Here is a 13,156-nt window from a genome sequence, read left to right as displayed (position 1 = left end):
TTAAATGTGATTAATTTAACCTCAGTGAGCTAAATGATGTAAATACCAAAGGTGATGCAATTTTAAACAGATTTTCTCATTTTTTGCTTCATCAAAGTAAAAGAAGAAAATTGGCTGCAGGTAAAATATTATGTTTTCATCCTTCTGTTGTCTTGCACTGCTTATTATACTGAACGTCTCCATTAAACTAAGATAAAATATTTTCAGTGTCCCCACATGTTATTTTAAAGCTTTCTTTGGGTTAAAATCAAATTCCCCTAGGCTTAATGAGCAAGATTCCAACTCTTCTATTTTTCCATTTATAAGACTTCAAAAATGTTTTGGTTTTCAGTAGTGTGAAAGAATAGCAGAAGTACTCTATGCCTGTTTTCTCTAAGGTTAATATAAATGAGTTGACGCCTTATAAGCAGAAATTTTCTCATGCTGGTAGTTTAATTTTTTTCAATTAGACAAAAACTACACCCTATAATAACAACTGAATAATATTATTATCATAAATTAAGTTTAGACTAGCCATAAACTCTATGGACATGAGGCTCTGGGGGTTAGCACTGTTTTCACTACTTTCCAGCAGGGACATGGACACTGAAACCAGCCCCTCAGTTACAGACAAATGCAAAAGGGTCTTATACTGAAAGAAATCTACAGAATAGATGTTGCACAGGATCCTACTTAATACTAGTTGCAGAATGCTTTCAACAGCCTTAACACCCTGAAAGTCTGAAGTATAACATATAAAACCGTGAGCTTAGTATTCTCCACGGAATAGATGAGACCAAAACAAGGTCTGAGGTTTGCCAAAGTGGAGAGTTTGTGATCTGACATGATGATTCCTCAGAGAGAACTATGCCTCACAAGAGAGAAGAAAGCAAAAATGTCCAGGAGTCTTTGCAAATCTGAATATTCCATCTTGATCCCTAATTCAATTTTACAGCTCAGCTGGTCTTCAGGACAAATTGACTAGGCACCTTGAGGACTTTTGTGCTTCTAGGAAGGTGAGGGTACTTTATTGTCTTCATATCTATCTTATTTCCAGCTACAGTCTACAGTATTTCAGAGAATGATAAAAAAAAAAAACCGACAGTCCACTTTATATCCTGGGGAGGAGGAATACCTTCTGTGCCCGTTTCTACTTGAAAACTAAATTCTAATAGCTAGTAATTCACTATATTCATATTGATTTTCAGAGACAAAGTATCATAAATGTGGTCCCCTTGTGCAAAATGTGGTGTTTTGTGTTTTTTTTTCACAGTAAAATATTAATAAACGGAATGGAAGAATTTTCATTTTTTTTCCTAAGATTATGTGGATTTGATATCGGCAGTGTGTCTCTGGGAGGCATAAGAACGTTGGAGTTCTAAAGGTTTTAATTGCTTTTCACACTAAGAGGTGTGTATTAGACTAACACACTGTAAAGGATTATTAAATACTGAAGAAAAAAATGTTTTATTTCTTCTATGGGTAGGGGAGTGTCGTGGTTTAAACCCAGTCAGGTAATTCGTTCGCTCACTTCCCCCCTTTCTTGCCCTCCCCCTGCTCTCGGAGGGACGGAGAGGAGAATCAAAAGAATGCAACTCCCACGGGTTGAGATAAGAACAGTTTAGTAACTAAGGTATAACACAAATCACTACTGCTACCACCAATGATAATAATGATAAAGGAAATAACAAGGGAAGAGAATACAACACCTCACCACCCGCTGACCGATAACTCGCCCCCCAAGCCCGACCAAGCTCCGACCGATACCTCCTCCAACCCTGCAGTCTCCCAGCCCTTCCGGCTAACTCCCAGTTACATCCTGGGCATGACGTGCTGTGGTATGGAATAGCTCTTTGGTCAGTTTGGGTCAGGTGTCCTGTCTCTGCTTCCTCCTGGCTTCCCCTCCTCCCTGGCAGAGCATGAGGCTCACAAAGTCCTTGGCCAAACCAAAACATCTCTATCAGCTCTGTTCCCGAGCCGAAAGTCAAAACACTGCACTGCACCAGCTACCAAGGAGGAGAAAAATGACTGCTACTGCTGAACCCAGGACAGGGAGACATTCGTTAGATAAGAGTAAAAAAAAATCAAATCTGATACGAGTAATTCTTGACTAAGAAAAGAATATCCATCAAAGTAAACAGGACAATAATGAACATCATGTAAAGTCTTACGCTTTCCCCATATGAATACATATGGGATTGGAGGTTGGGTTTCCAAATTCAGTTCCTTTTATGTCCCACCCTTCCACTAAGTGATTATTTTCAGTTTATCCCACAGTTTGCTTGGTTTTCTGTAGACTGTGAACAGGTGTTGGGTTTTTTCCCAAAGACACAGGTAATAAGACATAATTTTTAGTTGTATTAGAAATGCTTTACTCATTATTGTATTTTTTTTTCATAATGAAAACATTCTGAAGCAAATAAAATCACAAGAGTGATTTTATAATTTTGATTTATTGAATATCTTATAAATGTCTTTAAAAAAATAGGTTCAAGCATATTGTTAGGTATGATTTGTAAAACAGAAATATAGTTAATAAATCAAGTTTTATAACTTCTGAATTTTAATTACCCTCTGATTCTACTCAAATAGGAATTATCTGAAAAAAGCCAAACTTCAGAATTGTATGTCAGACACCATCATCAGAGATTGCCTTTTTTCTGTCCTAGAGTGTATTTATTCATTTTATTAATTCCTTAGGTGATATGCAAAACCTCATAAATAGATACTTGTATTTTTATTACTTCCAAAAATGTAAATGGACTTGCTAAGGTAACAACATCATATGTCCATTCTTGCAGCTTGTATCGGGTGCAGGCTACTGGGTGCTGACTGTAGGGGGGCTGCTGGGTAGCCTCTGTGGAAAGAAGCTGGGGCTGCTCCATGCCACAAACAGCTGGTTCCAGTCAGCTGCAAGACACAGCTGAACCCATCAGCCAAGATGATGGCACATCTGAGATAACATATTTAAGAAAGGGCAAAACAGGTTTCAGGAGTGAGTGTGAGAGTAGTCTTGCAGATGAGGTTTTCCAGGTGCTGGAGCAGAGATTCCTCTGGGTCCAGTGGAGAAGACCATGATGAAGCAGGTTGTCTTCCTCCAGTCCATGAAGGACTATGGCAAAGCAAATATCCACACAGCAGCCTGTGAAGGACTCTACAACACAGGATGTGGCAATGCACTGAAAGAAGCTGCAGCCTGTGGAAACCCCATATTGGGTCAGCTTGTGAAGGACTGCACCCTCCTGGAAGTCCCCATGATGGATCATGGGAAAAGTGTGAGTAGGAAGGCATGGCAGAGATGAAATGTTATGGAGTGACCGCAACCTCCATTTCCCTGTTTCTCCAGTGGCATTTGGAGAAGGGAGGTAGAGGAGCTGAGAGTGAAGGAATGAAGCCATGTCTGGGGAAAAGGTGTGTGAGCAGAGTAATAAATTTAAATTATTAATGTAATTAGTGTAATTAGCTTGAATTTAATTAATATAAACTTGGCACTGCAAGTCAAGTCCATTTTGCTCAGATGGTAATTAATGACCGATTCTTCCGTCTTCATCTCCACCATGAGCTTTTCATCTATTTGCACCTGCTGTCCTGCAAGAAGTAAAAAAAAGAAAAAGAATGATACATTGGATCTTAAATATCCTTCCCAGCAGCCTGCAGCTCAGAGCTATTACTGTCAATGACCACCGTGTTCATAAAAGATGCATGTTAGCAATTACTTTAACCTGTAATATATTACTTCCTTATCCTGTTACCAGGAAAACACTATCTTTTCTTTGCTTTAATGTATTTCAGATTTTACTCATGAATATGTATCTTTACTCAGGGGACCACCGACATATCTTATTATAAATTGTAACTGTTAAACTGCTCTCTGAAAGGAGACAATGGTTTTAGCCCACTGTTAAAAGAGATTTGCTGTTTGTCAGTGGTTAACATTGCATTTAACACCGTAAGTCACTCTTCTGATGTCTTTTTCTATGTCCTGAACATTTAGATTTGTTAGGTTTTATTCTATCAGCAATAATTGTTGTTGGGTTTGTTTTGTTTTTGTTTTGTTAGGTTTTATTTTTTTATTTTTTGCTTGTTTTTTTTGCTAAACCTATGAACATTATTTCAGAACCTGAAAATGAGTAGTTCACATTGTTGAAAAATGAGCATCTTAGAACAAAAGATGATTCCACTTAGAATAAAATTTATAAGAGAAAAATCATTGTGAGCACCAGTGTTTAAACTTACCGTGCCTTTACAGAAGAGTTTGATCACAGTGGTAACTTGTCATTATGTGGGAGGTTTTTAATACTTGGAAGAAATTGGCCAAGGAAAGGAAAAATGTAGGGAAGCATTCAAGTGCATTCCTTACAGAAAGGCTAAACCCTCCAATTGCAGGATAAAGGCGTTAAAAAAAGGACATATCTGCTAGAAGCAGCAGGTGTGGAGACAGATGTTGTTATGAAATAAATGTTTTTGCAAAGAAATGTAATGAACTTTTTTTTTTTAAGCACTGTGAAGGATCTATAGGCATCTGTAGATACACACTTCTACAGTATCTTATGGTTACTCATAGCCAATTAAAAAGATTTAGGCGTTCCTTCTGCATAATTTTTTCATAGTAAGTAGAAATAAACCCAGGTCAGATAATTACATCCTGAGCATCAAATCCTATCTACACGGTAGACACTCCAAAAGCTTCAACTTTGAATGTTAAACTAACTGAAGAAAGCCTAATATGACTATGAAAACATTGTATAAGTTTGTTTTTAAATGTGGAATATGTAAAAGAAATTTTATTCATTCCAAACAAATATTTCCTGTGTTTTGCTCTGTAACATTGAGCTTTTGGGGTTTGTTTCTTTTTTTCAGTAAAAAAAAATCTGTAACTAACAGCTAATTTAGAACAGGTTTTTAAAACTGAAGATCTGATTTTCCATTGAGAGGCCTTTTTTTGTTTTTTCTGTGCTATGAGTTGATCCTGGTAGGCAGTTAAGTCCACACTCAGTTGCTCGCTCACACAGCAGTGGGCTGGGGAGAGAATTGGAAGGGTAAAAGTGGAAAAAAAACCCCACGTTTTGGTTGAGACAAAGACAGTTTAAAAGAGTAAGTAAAATAAGTAAGTCAGTCACTACAACCCATCAGCAGTCAACTGTTTATTTCAGATTTCATTTAACAGATTCATAAATCTGAACTCACTTTTGTGATGAAATACTTATTCCTAAAAATGTAATTTAGGATGTAATCCAAATTATATCCCAAAAGGCATACAGGTATTGTGCTGCTTCTGATAAATTTTAGGTAGCTTAGATGCATTTTAAGTGTTTAGCTACATGAGGTGAGAAATTAAGAGAATTTGTAGTGTATGGGTAGTGACTGTTCTTTGATATAAGCCAGTTTCCATGTTGGCATAAAATGCTGTAAATTAAGCACTTCCCTAAATGGAAATTCAGAAAATGATGAAATTTGTTAATGAAAATGTAATTGTATGCAGTTTAGAGGCCTTTAAGGTTAAATCTGCCAAGGAACAGGGAATTTCAACATACAAGTTTTGAACTAAAGAACCCCTTTCAAATTTAGGCACTCAAATCATACACTGAGAGTCTGAGCTATGTCTTGTATAGTAGAAGCACTACACCAGTAAATGAAACCATATTAACCTAATCCAAATCATGTTAAAAATAATCAATTAGTGAATCGGTGGTTCTAAAGTGTTCTTATGTTTCTGCAAAACATAAGTATTGCGTATTTGTGCCCCTGCTCACAGCAAGGGGGTTAGAACTAGATGGTCTTTGAGGTTCCTTCCAACCCAAACCAACCTATGACTCTAAATAAAAAAACAAATTTATATATTATGGAGAGAAAAAAAAAGAGGAAAATACAGTTAACAAGACAACATAGAATTGTTGTCAAGGAAACAACATCATGCTGTTGCTACAGTGATACTATTCGGGACACATGTTAACATGAATAGCATAAACCATAAGATTTCTTTACAAACAATGCCCAGTGTCCTGAATACCCAATACCCCTCTTGGGAAGAGACCTGTTAAGTAAAGTGGATGCTCAAATTATATTTAAAGGGGGAGAAGTATATGCCATAATAAATAATGCCTGCTTCTTAATGCTACACTGGTGTTAAAGAGTTTTATTTTCCCAACTTTAGCTGAAATCCTCTCCCCACCCCCAACTAATCTAGCTTAATGCTGCCTAGACCAGCCTGAATTCAATGCCATAAAAAAGCTCATTAACTAGAGTGAGATCTGCTAAACTATTCTATGTAAAGAATATCTTGACAACAGCTCATAAGAAATAGCAGATGTCTGCTGGGTATGCAAAGAATAATACAGGTATATGAATATAGTTATGCACTACTGCACAGCAATTTTGGGCATATTCAGGTTAGGATGGCTATAACATTATTTACCTTCTAGTTCACGTTCTTTGATTCAAGGACCCAAATTTTATTCAGCATCCAGACTTTGCAGACAGATTCTTTTGCCTCAAGCAACTTATGGCTTTATTTCTAATAATTGATTTATCCGCAAAATCTTTGACTGATTTAGTATCTTTGTGATTGATTAAAACCAAAGTAATAAATTTAATACCTCTAAACTTTGTAAAAGATACTCTGAATCCTACTTTTACACTGGCTTTTAGTTATGTGGAATTTTCAGGAATCACAAGCTAGAATATTTCAGCCAGTCATAAAAATTAACACTTTAATAATTTTTCTGTAAGTAGAAAAAAACATTTCCACAATTGCACAAGGTTAACAAAAAATTGCAGACTAAAGAGATTCACTGTTATAGGTACAAAACAAATGTGCAGGTTTTCTTGCAGTAAAATAAGAAGAGAGAAAATGGTAACTTATAGATATCTTCATAGTTTGGCCACAGAGACATAAGCGTGTGGGAAGTTTCAGCAGGATCATTCTGAAAATTGAAGCAAAACTATTGCTTCCATGTCTTTTCTGAAATTTATAAGTTTCTCAGCATTTCAATATTTCAGGAAATTTAGATGATTTTATATACACCTACAGATGACATACACACCTACACACAATTCAGCAGAAGTATATGCAATTGCCATAAAAAGCATCTGGAGAATGCACAGCTTTTAAGGCCTTTAAGGAGAGCAAGGTTTTCACGTCACTAATATAGCTACAGTGACTACAGGAAATTCAGAATAATCAGTTGGCCTTATGTCTATTTAAATCATGTAACCTGGTATATAGGATTTTTGTTACCCTTTTCTGTTACAAAACATGTGGAAAAAATTCTCACAATTTGATACTATGACTCTACCACTCAAGAGTAGCCAGAAAAGGTGAGACAATTCAATTTCTATTTTAATACCTTTACTGGCAAGATAAGACATATGAATAGTGCTAACAGTAATGTATAAAATACCAGTTAGTTAAATCTATCTTCTACAGCAGTCTCAGTGATAACAGGGTCCTCTAGATGGGTCTCCTAAGGCTTTTTCCTGTCTGACTTCACAATGGTTAACATCATGAATTTGAAGTCCTTATTAAAAGAAAACCCACCTCAGATTTTTTATTAAGTAGTCCTATTTTATGCCCTTGTCTAATCTAATTGATATTAGGCTTTTTTTTTTTGTTTTGTCTAAAGCAAGAAATCAGAAGCTCTAAGGCAAAAAAAAAAAAAATATATATTCAAGTAGAGTTTTGGTGTTTTATAACACTGTTGTGATTAAAATTTGTCCCACAGGAGTTCAGAACAAACATAGCTTCTCTCAAAATTCAGCTATTTCATTGTTAGGTAGCAGAGTATAACGTTATATAATAATGGTTCCAAATCCTGCATTCACTACTATAGATGAATACTATTTAGGATCTTTACCAGAAGGGCATTTTAGGGAATCACAGAATAGCCTAGTGAAGAGTTTGAGGTGTATAGTTGGAAGGACTGCTGAAAATAATATCTCCTTTTGAAAAAGACAACCCATGAGAATTAACTTTACTGATCTTTAGCCATAAACTTAACATCCCATCACATTATTTAGTAGTGTTATAGGGTTGTAGCAGTACAGCTACCTCTCATTTCCAGATGAGTACGGCTGTGAACCGTTACTACTGCCTGTCCCGAAACCCATACAATGAAAGTTAAAGCAGAATAGATTACTGATATTGTTAACTATATGGTGCTAAATGTGCAATATTCATTATGTTAAATATGACGTATGTGAAGTTTTAATAAATGCAGTTCTGCGTTATCTATATTCTTCTTCCTGTGGAAAGACAATTGAAAATGCATAGCATACAACAATCTATGATGCGTGGTAACCATTACACTAGTGTTTCACTAACAGACTTTATATATTTTCAGTAATCTGTAAGGATTTCATAATTATTTCTAAAAGAAATATACAAGATACTATCCAGAATGGAAAACATAGTACAATGTGATTTGCTTCTTCTTCAGATGTATCTGTTTCAGAAGTGTAGCAAATCACACAGATGATGGGCAAACTAAAGCAACAACTGGTATCTTGAAGTCAAGTGAATGCAAGCAGAAGTCCCCCTAGTAGAGGCAGGAGTGGGGACATTTCTAACCCACTGTGCTGAGTACTGTGAGAATTCTTACCTGAACCTTTGGTAATGGCAAGTGTGTGCATCCTTTGTAACAGGCACATGGCTTTCAGAAACAAACTGCTTCATTTTAAGATCATAAGGCCTGTTCTGGATGAACTCAGGAAGACAGAGAAAAGGTAATGAACTTTTGGGATATCTTTCAGCTACTAGGAAAGCTGCCTCAGGGCTAATGAGAAACAGAAAGGAAAAAAAAAGGAACTCGGTCAAGGACATTGCATAATGTTTCAATATAAAAACCAGCATCTTCACCCTCATGAAGGCAAGAAACTGAGTTGATAAAAATGGAAATGACTTCCAGATTAAGAACTGTAGAAAACTTGAAAATTATCAGCATTGGAGAGATGACAAATGAGGAACAAGTATCTCATTGTCTTTTCTAGAAGACAATCTACTAGAACAAGGGGCATTTAATGAAACTGAAAATGGCAAGCTCAAAAAAAAAACAAACCAACCCACACTAAACCCACACCAAACTTTCGTTCATTTTGTTTCTTATGCTGTCATTTATATCTCATAAAACTTAACAGTGGTACATCTAGTCTGTTTCTCTCCCTCTGTACAGTAAATATACAGAGAATTCTTCACTGGTCTCAGGAAAACAGTTTGAAATAATTATATTTGTATCAATCAGACACACTGCATTTACATACCTCATTTTTTATAAGAATCTCAATACCACTATCAGATAAATAGAAAAGGTTATGTTAAAGCCATGGGGAAAATGAGTCAGAGGGGCTTTGTATCAAACAAATTTTATAAGCAGCTGGGCATGATTTCCCTTGTCATTGTACCTTTAAGCACTGAAACAGAAAATGTTTAACAGATATTAATAAATTAATAACAATTAAATTACAGATATAACTCCCAGATTTCATTCACATAAATTCAGGAGTTTTAATGAGATATTAATAAGGCAGCTATTGCTCAGGGTTCTCATTATACTCAATAAAAAAAGGTAATTCCCTAAATCATCTTGTCATGGTGTATGTTTCCTTTGATTTTAATAACAGCTAAGGGAAAGCTACAAAATACAATTAAGTTTGCAAAACTCATTGGAATGGGCCCAGATTTTAGTCTTGATTTTCAAAAACTAGCTTATTCTCCTTCTGCAAGTATGATTATTGACATATTTTCCAGTTGAATGTTATAGAGCAAAATATAGTATCTGGGTTTTTTTTTCATTTTTCTCATCATTAAGGCAAAATGTTACACTAGACTTCTAGATTTCCCAGATACCCATATACCAAACTGCATAGATAGGGGAAACAGAATTCCAATATGTAATTTACTTCCTAATGAGCAGAATTTTTGCCATCAGCACAGGCAATTATGTAAAAATGTTTCTGTCAAGCGTCTTGTGTTGTCATAAGAGTGTGAAACCAAGGCTGTTACAAGGCTGTTACAAGTAAATCTGATAATAAAACAGAATTTAAATTCTAGTTTACTTTTTGAGCTACTTTGGCACATTACCTACTGTTGCAGAATGGCTCTAAGAGCAAGGCCATGGAGTTTGCTTATCACCCATATTGGGTTGGCCTGTCTTGCTTTTCCTCACCGCTTACAAATGGCGCCCGAGCAGGGACCATGGACTACAGGGCCCCGGCTACCGGGGACCCGGATTACAGGGCCCCGGTTAACGGGGACCTGGAATACAGGGCCCCGGTTAGCGGGGACCTGGAATACAGGGCCCCGGTTAGCGGGAACCCGGAATACAGGGCCCCAGTTAACGGGAACCCGGAATACAGGGCCCCAGTTAACGGGGACCCGGAATACAGGGCCCCAGTTAACGGGGACCCGGAATACAGGGCCCTGAGTATCAGGGACCCGGAATGGCGAGTGAGCGGCGCTGGTGGCAGCGGCCGGTGAGCACGGGCAATGCTGCTGCGGTGGCATGACGGACCCGGGTGCTTGGACTAACCGAAAGGAGTCTGCCGCTGGGGCGAACCAGACACTGCTGCGTCGGGAGGCCGATCCGGAGACCGAGGTTACAGGACGACCCAGAAGAATACGATCCGGAAAAGGTCGGCCATGAAAATGGACTGAGAGGTAGCCCTGGACTTATTACAGTGTTTTTTATAAAAGCAGGGAATTGAGCCCTGGACTTATTACAGTGCTTTTTATAAAAGCGGGGAATTGAGCCTGAGACTCTAAAGCAGCTAGCAGGTCTAGTGGCTGTAGGGAAGGCTAAGGGGTTTTTTGTAGATCCTAATGCAGTTTTTGAGGAGAGTGAGTGGCAAAAGTTTGGTGGTGAACTATTTGACTCAATGCTTAATGATGATAAAATGGCAAAGAAACTCGGTAAACCACAGAGAGAAGTAATAAACTGTATAAAAAGATACAAGGCAGAAAAGAAAACTGCCGCGGTAGCAACAGAGAAACTAGGAACAGACGTCCCCGGTCGGTTGAAACCGGGGGAAGATTACAACTCGTTTCCCCCAACTCGTGGGAGCACAGGGTTTCCCACCCCCCCCCCCCCTTCCTTTTCTCCCCCTCCATCAGAAGGTGCCGTGGAGGAGGTGTAACCCCCTGCTCCGCCACCACCCCAGTTCCTAAAGTAGGGACTTTTAAAAGGACAGAGAAAAAATTAGGAGGGATACGCATGATGAATGTCGAGGAAGCTGAAAGGAAGAGGGCGGTGCCTCGGCGCCGGATTGATTGGGGCGCAATTTTCCTTTTAAAATAATAACCTTGAATAGTGTGTTTCTGAAGATAATGACAGACAGGTGTTTTTTTTTTGCATAGCCATACCTTTTATTGTTAAATAAAATGCTAACTTAGTGAGCGTTAAAGATAACATGACAAAGTGCTTCTAGACTTTTTTACGGATTAAGAACAGTAATTAACATAGGAATATATCACCAAAGATCTATCTACATATTTTTTCTCTTTTCAATTTTCAGTCAGTGTGCTTACAGGAATTTGCTTTGGGCTACAACATTTTTCTTCCCTTAATTTTCTGAAGTGAGTAAGTTCTATTTTAAAACTGTAAGAAATATGCTGATTTTTAACACTTCTACTGCTTAACGGTAAGTGGTTTTGATTTTTTTAAAAGTGAAGTTTGGCAAGTGATTCATACATATGTCCCGACTCCTTGTAATCTGAGTTTAAAAAAAAGTATGTTCTGCCTTCAGGGAAAGTAAAAAGTTCCTGAGAATGTTTTGAGGATTTTTTTTTTTCCCAGAAAGATTCATGAGTATTGCCTTGATTTTTTTTTTTTTTTTAATTGGGAAAATTAGTGATTTTTGTACCTCTGCACACTATCTGATCATTCCAACAGGTAATGAGAACCTCCTTACACCATATAAGTCCTTACTCTTCCAGCAACATCAGTGCTGCCTTTCCAGTGTTGACTTAAATATACAGATATATACATATTTTGTTACAGAAACAGACAATTATTCCTAAATACTGTACAACCAAAAGTATACATTCCTTGATTTCTGGAAGATGTATCATTATAAACCAAAACAATTCATTTGTTAAAGTCTGCTTGTATGAAGAATATTTAATATGTATTTAAATAGTTTTGCATCCCCATTTTTATGGCAACCTGATTCCAATATTCATTTTATATTAAAGACTGTACATAGTTCCAAGAGATATCTTTTGAAAAGGAAATATATTTCATGGAGAGCACAGAAAATAATGAAGGTGAGTGTGACAACCACCAAGAGAAGAGCCATTCTCATGATTAAAATATGAAGTGGTACCTGCTGAGAATTTGATTCTATCCCTTTCTTTGCAGGGATCCTATATAATGTTGAAAAAGTCTGTGGAACTAAATCTTTTCCTCTAGTCGCCCATGACAAGGCCCACCTGAGTCCATTTTAATTTGCAGTTAAGAACTGTGGCAGAACTCCAGGAGATATTCATTTTGAACAATAAATTGACTACCAATTAATCTGAAAAAATTAGATCCACATCTTGAAAAACTGAATGCTGAGATTAATGGAAATTAAATCTATTTATCAGATAGTCTGTTCATTGAAATTCAAATGGAATATCTTCAGGGAGGCAACCCAGTCTTAATGAGATTTCCCTGATAATTAGTAAGAGTCCAGCAGAACCATTCCTGCTTAGTAATAATAGATTTCTCTTTGGTAGGCCATCCCTTAGATTCACAGGAGCCCTGACTGCAGTGTTCATAGCTTCTCATTAGTATGTGTTCTAAAGAGTTAGAATCACAGAATCATAGAACAGAGTTGTAGGGACACTGTTTCTGGGGAGATGCACATACGTTTTCCCATAGGGCAGTCAGTTATTTATGGTTTTGATTTAGAAGACAAATGAAATTGAAGAGAGGCAAGTTTAAGGAGAAGTTAGATGTCAAAATCCTTCAAAATTACTGACTTTTTGTTAATAAATTCCAATGGAAACTATTAATTTCACTTTCTTGGTATCTCTAAATTACTGTTCATAACATTTCTTCTCCTCATAGGAACTTTTATGGATATGAAATAATCAATATATTTAAAGCGTTCAACTAGCATAGATGTGATGATGAGCACCAGAGGTAAGTCCTGTGAGAACACAATTAATTGGCTGTTCAGAACAGAGCTAGAATACTATGGG

This window comes from Pezoporus flaviventris, unplaced genomic scaffold, assembly GCF_033815535.1.
Source record: "Pezoporus flaviventris isolate CSIRO_AGI_PZ_B2104156 unplaced genomic scaffold, CSIRO_AGI_Pfla_v1 ptg000003l, whole genome shotgun sequence".
NCBI lineage: Eukaryota > Metazoa > Chordata > Aves > Psittaciformes > Psittacidae > Pezoporus > Pezoporus flaviventris.
Note: the sequence above shows the minus strand (reverse complement) of the source record.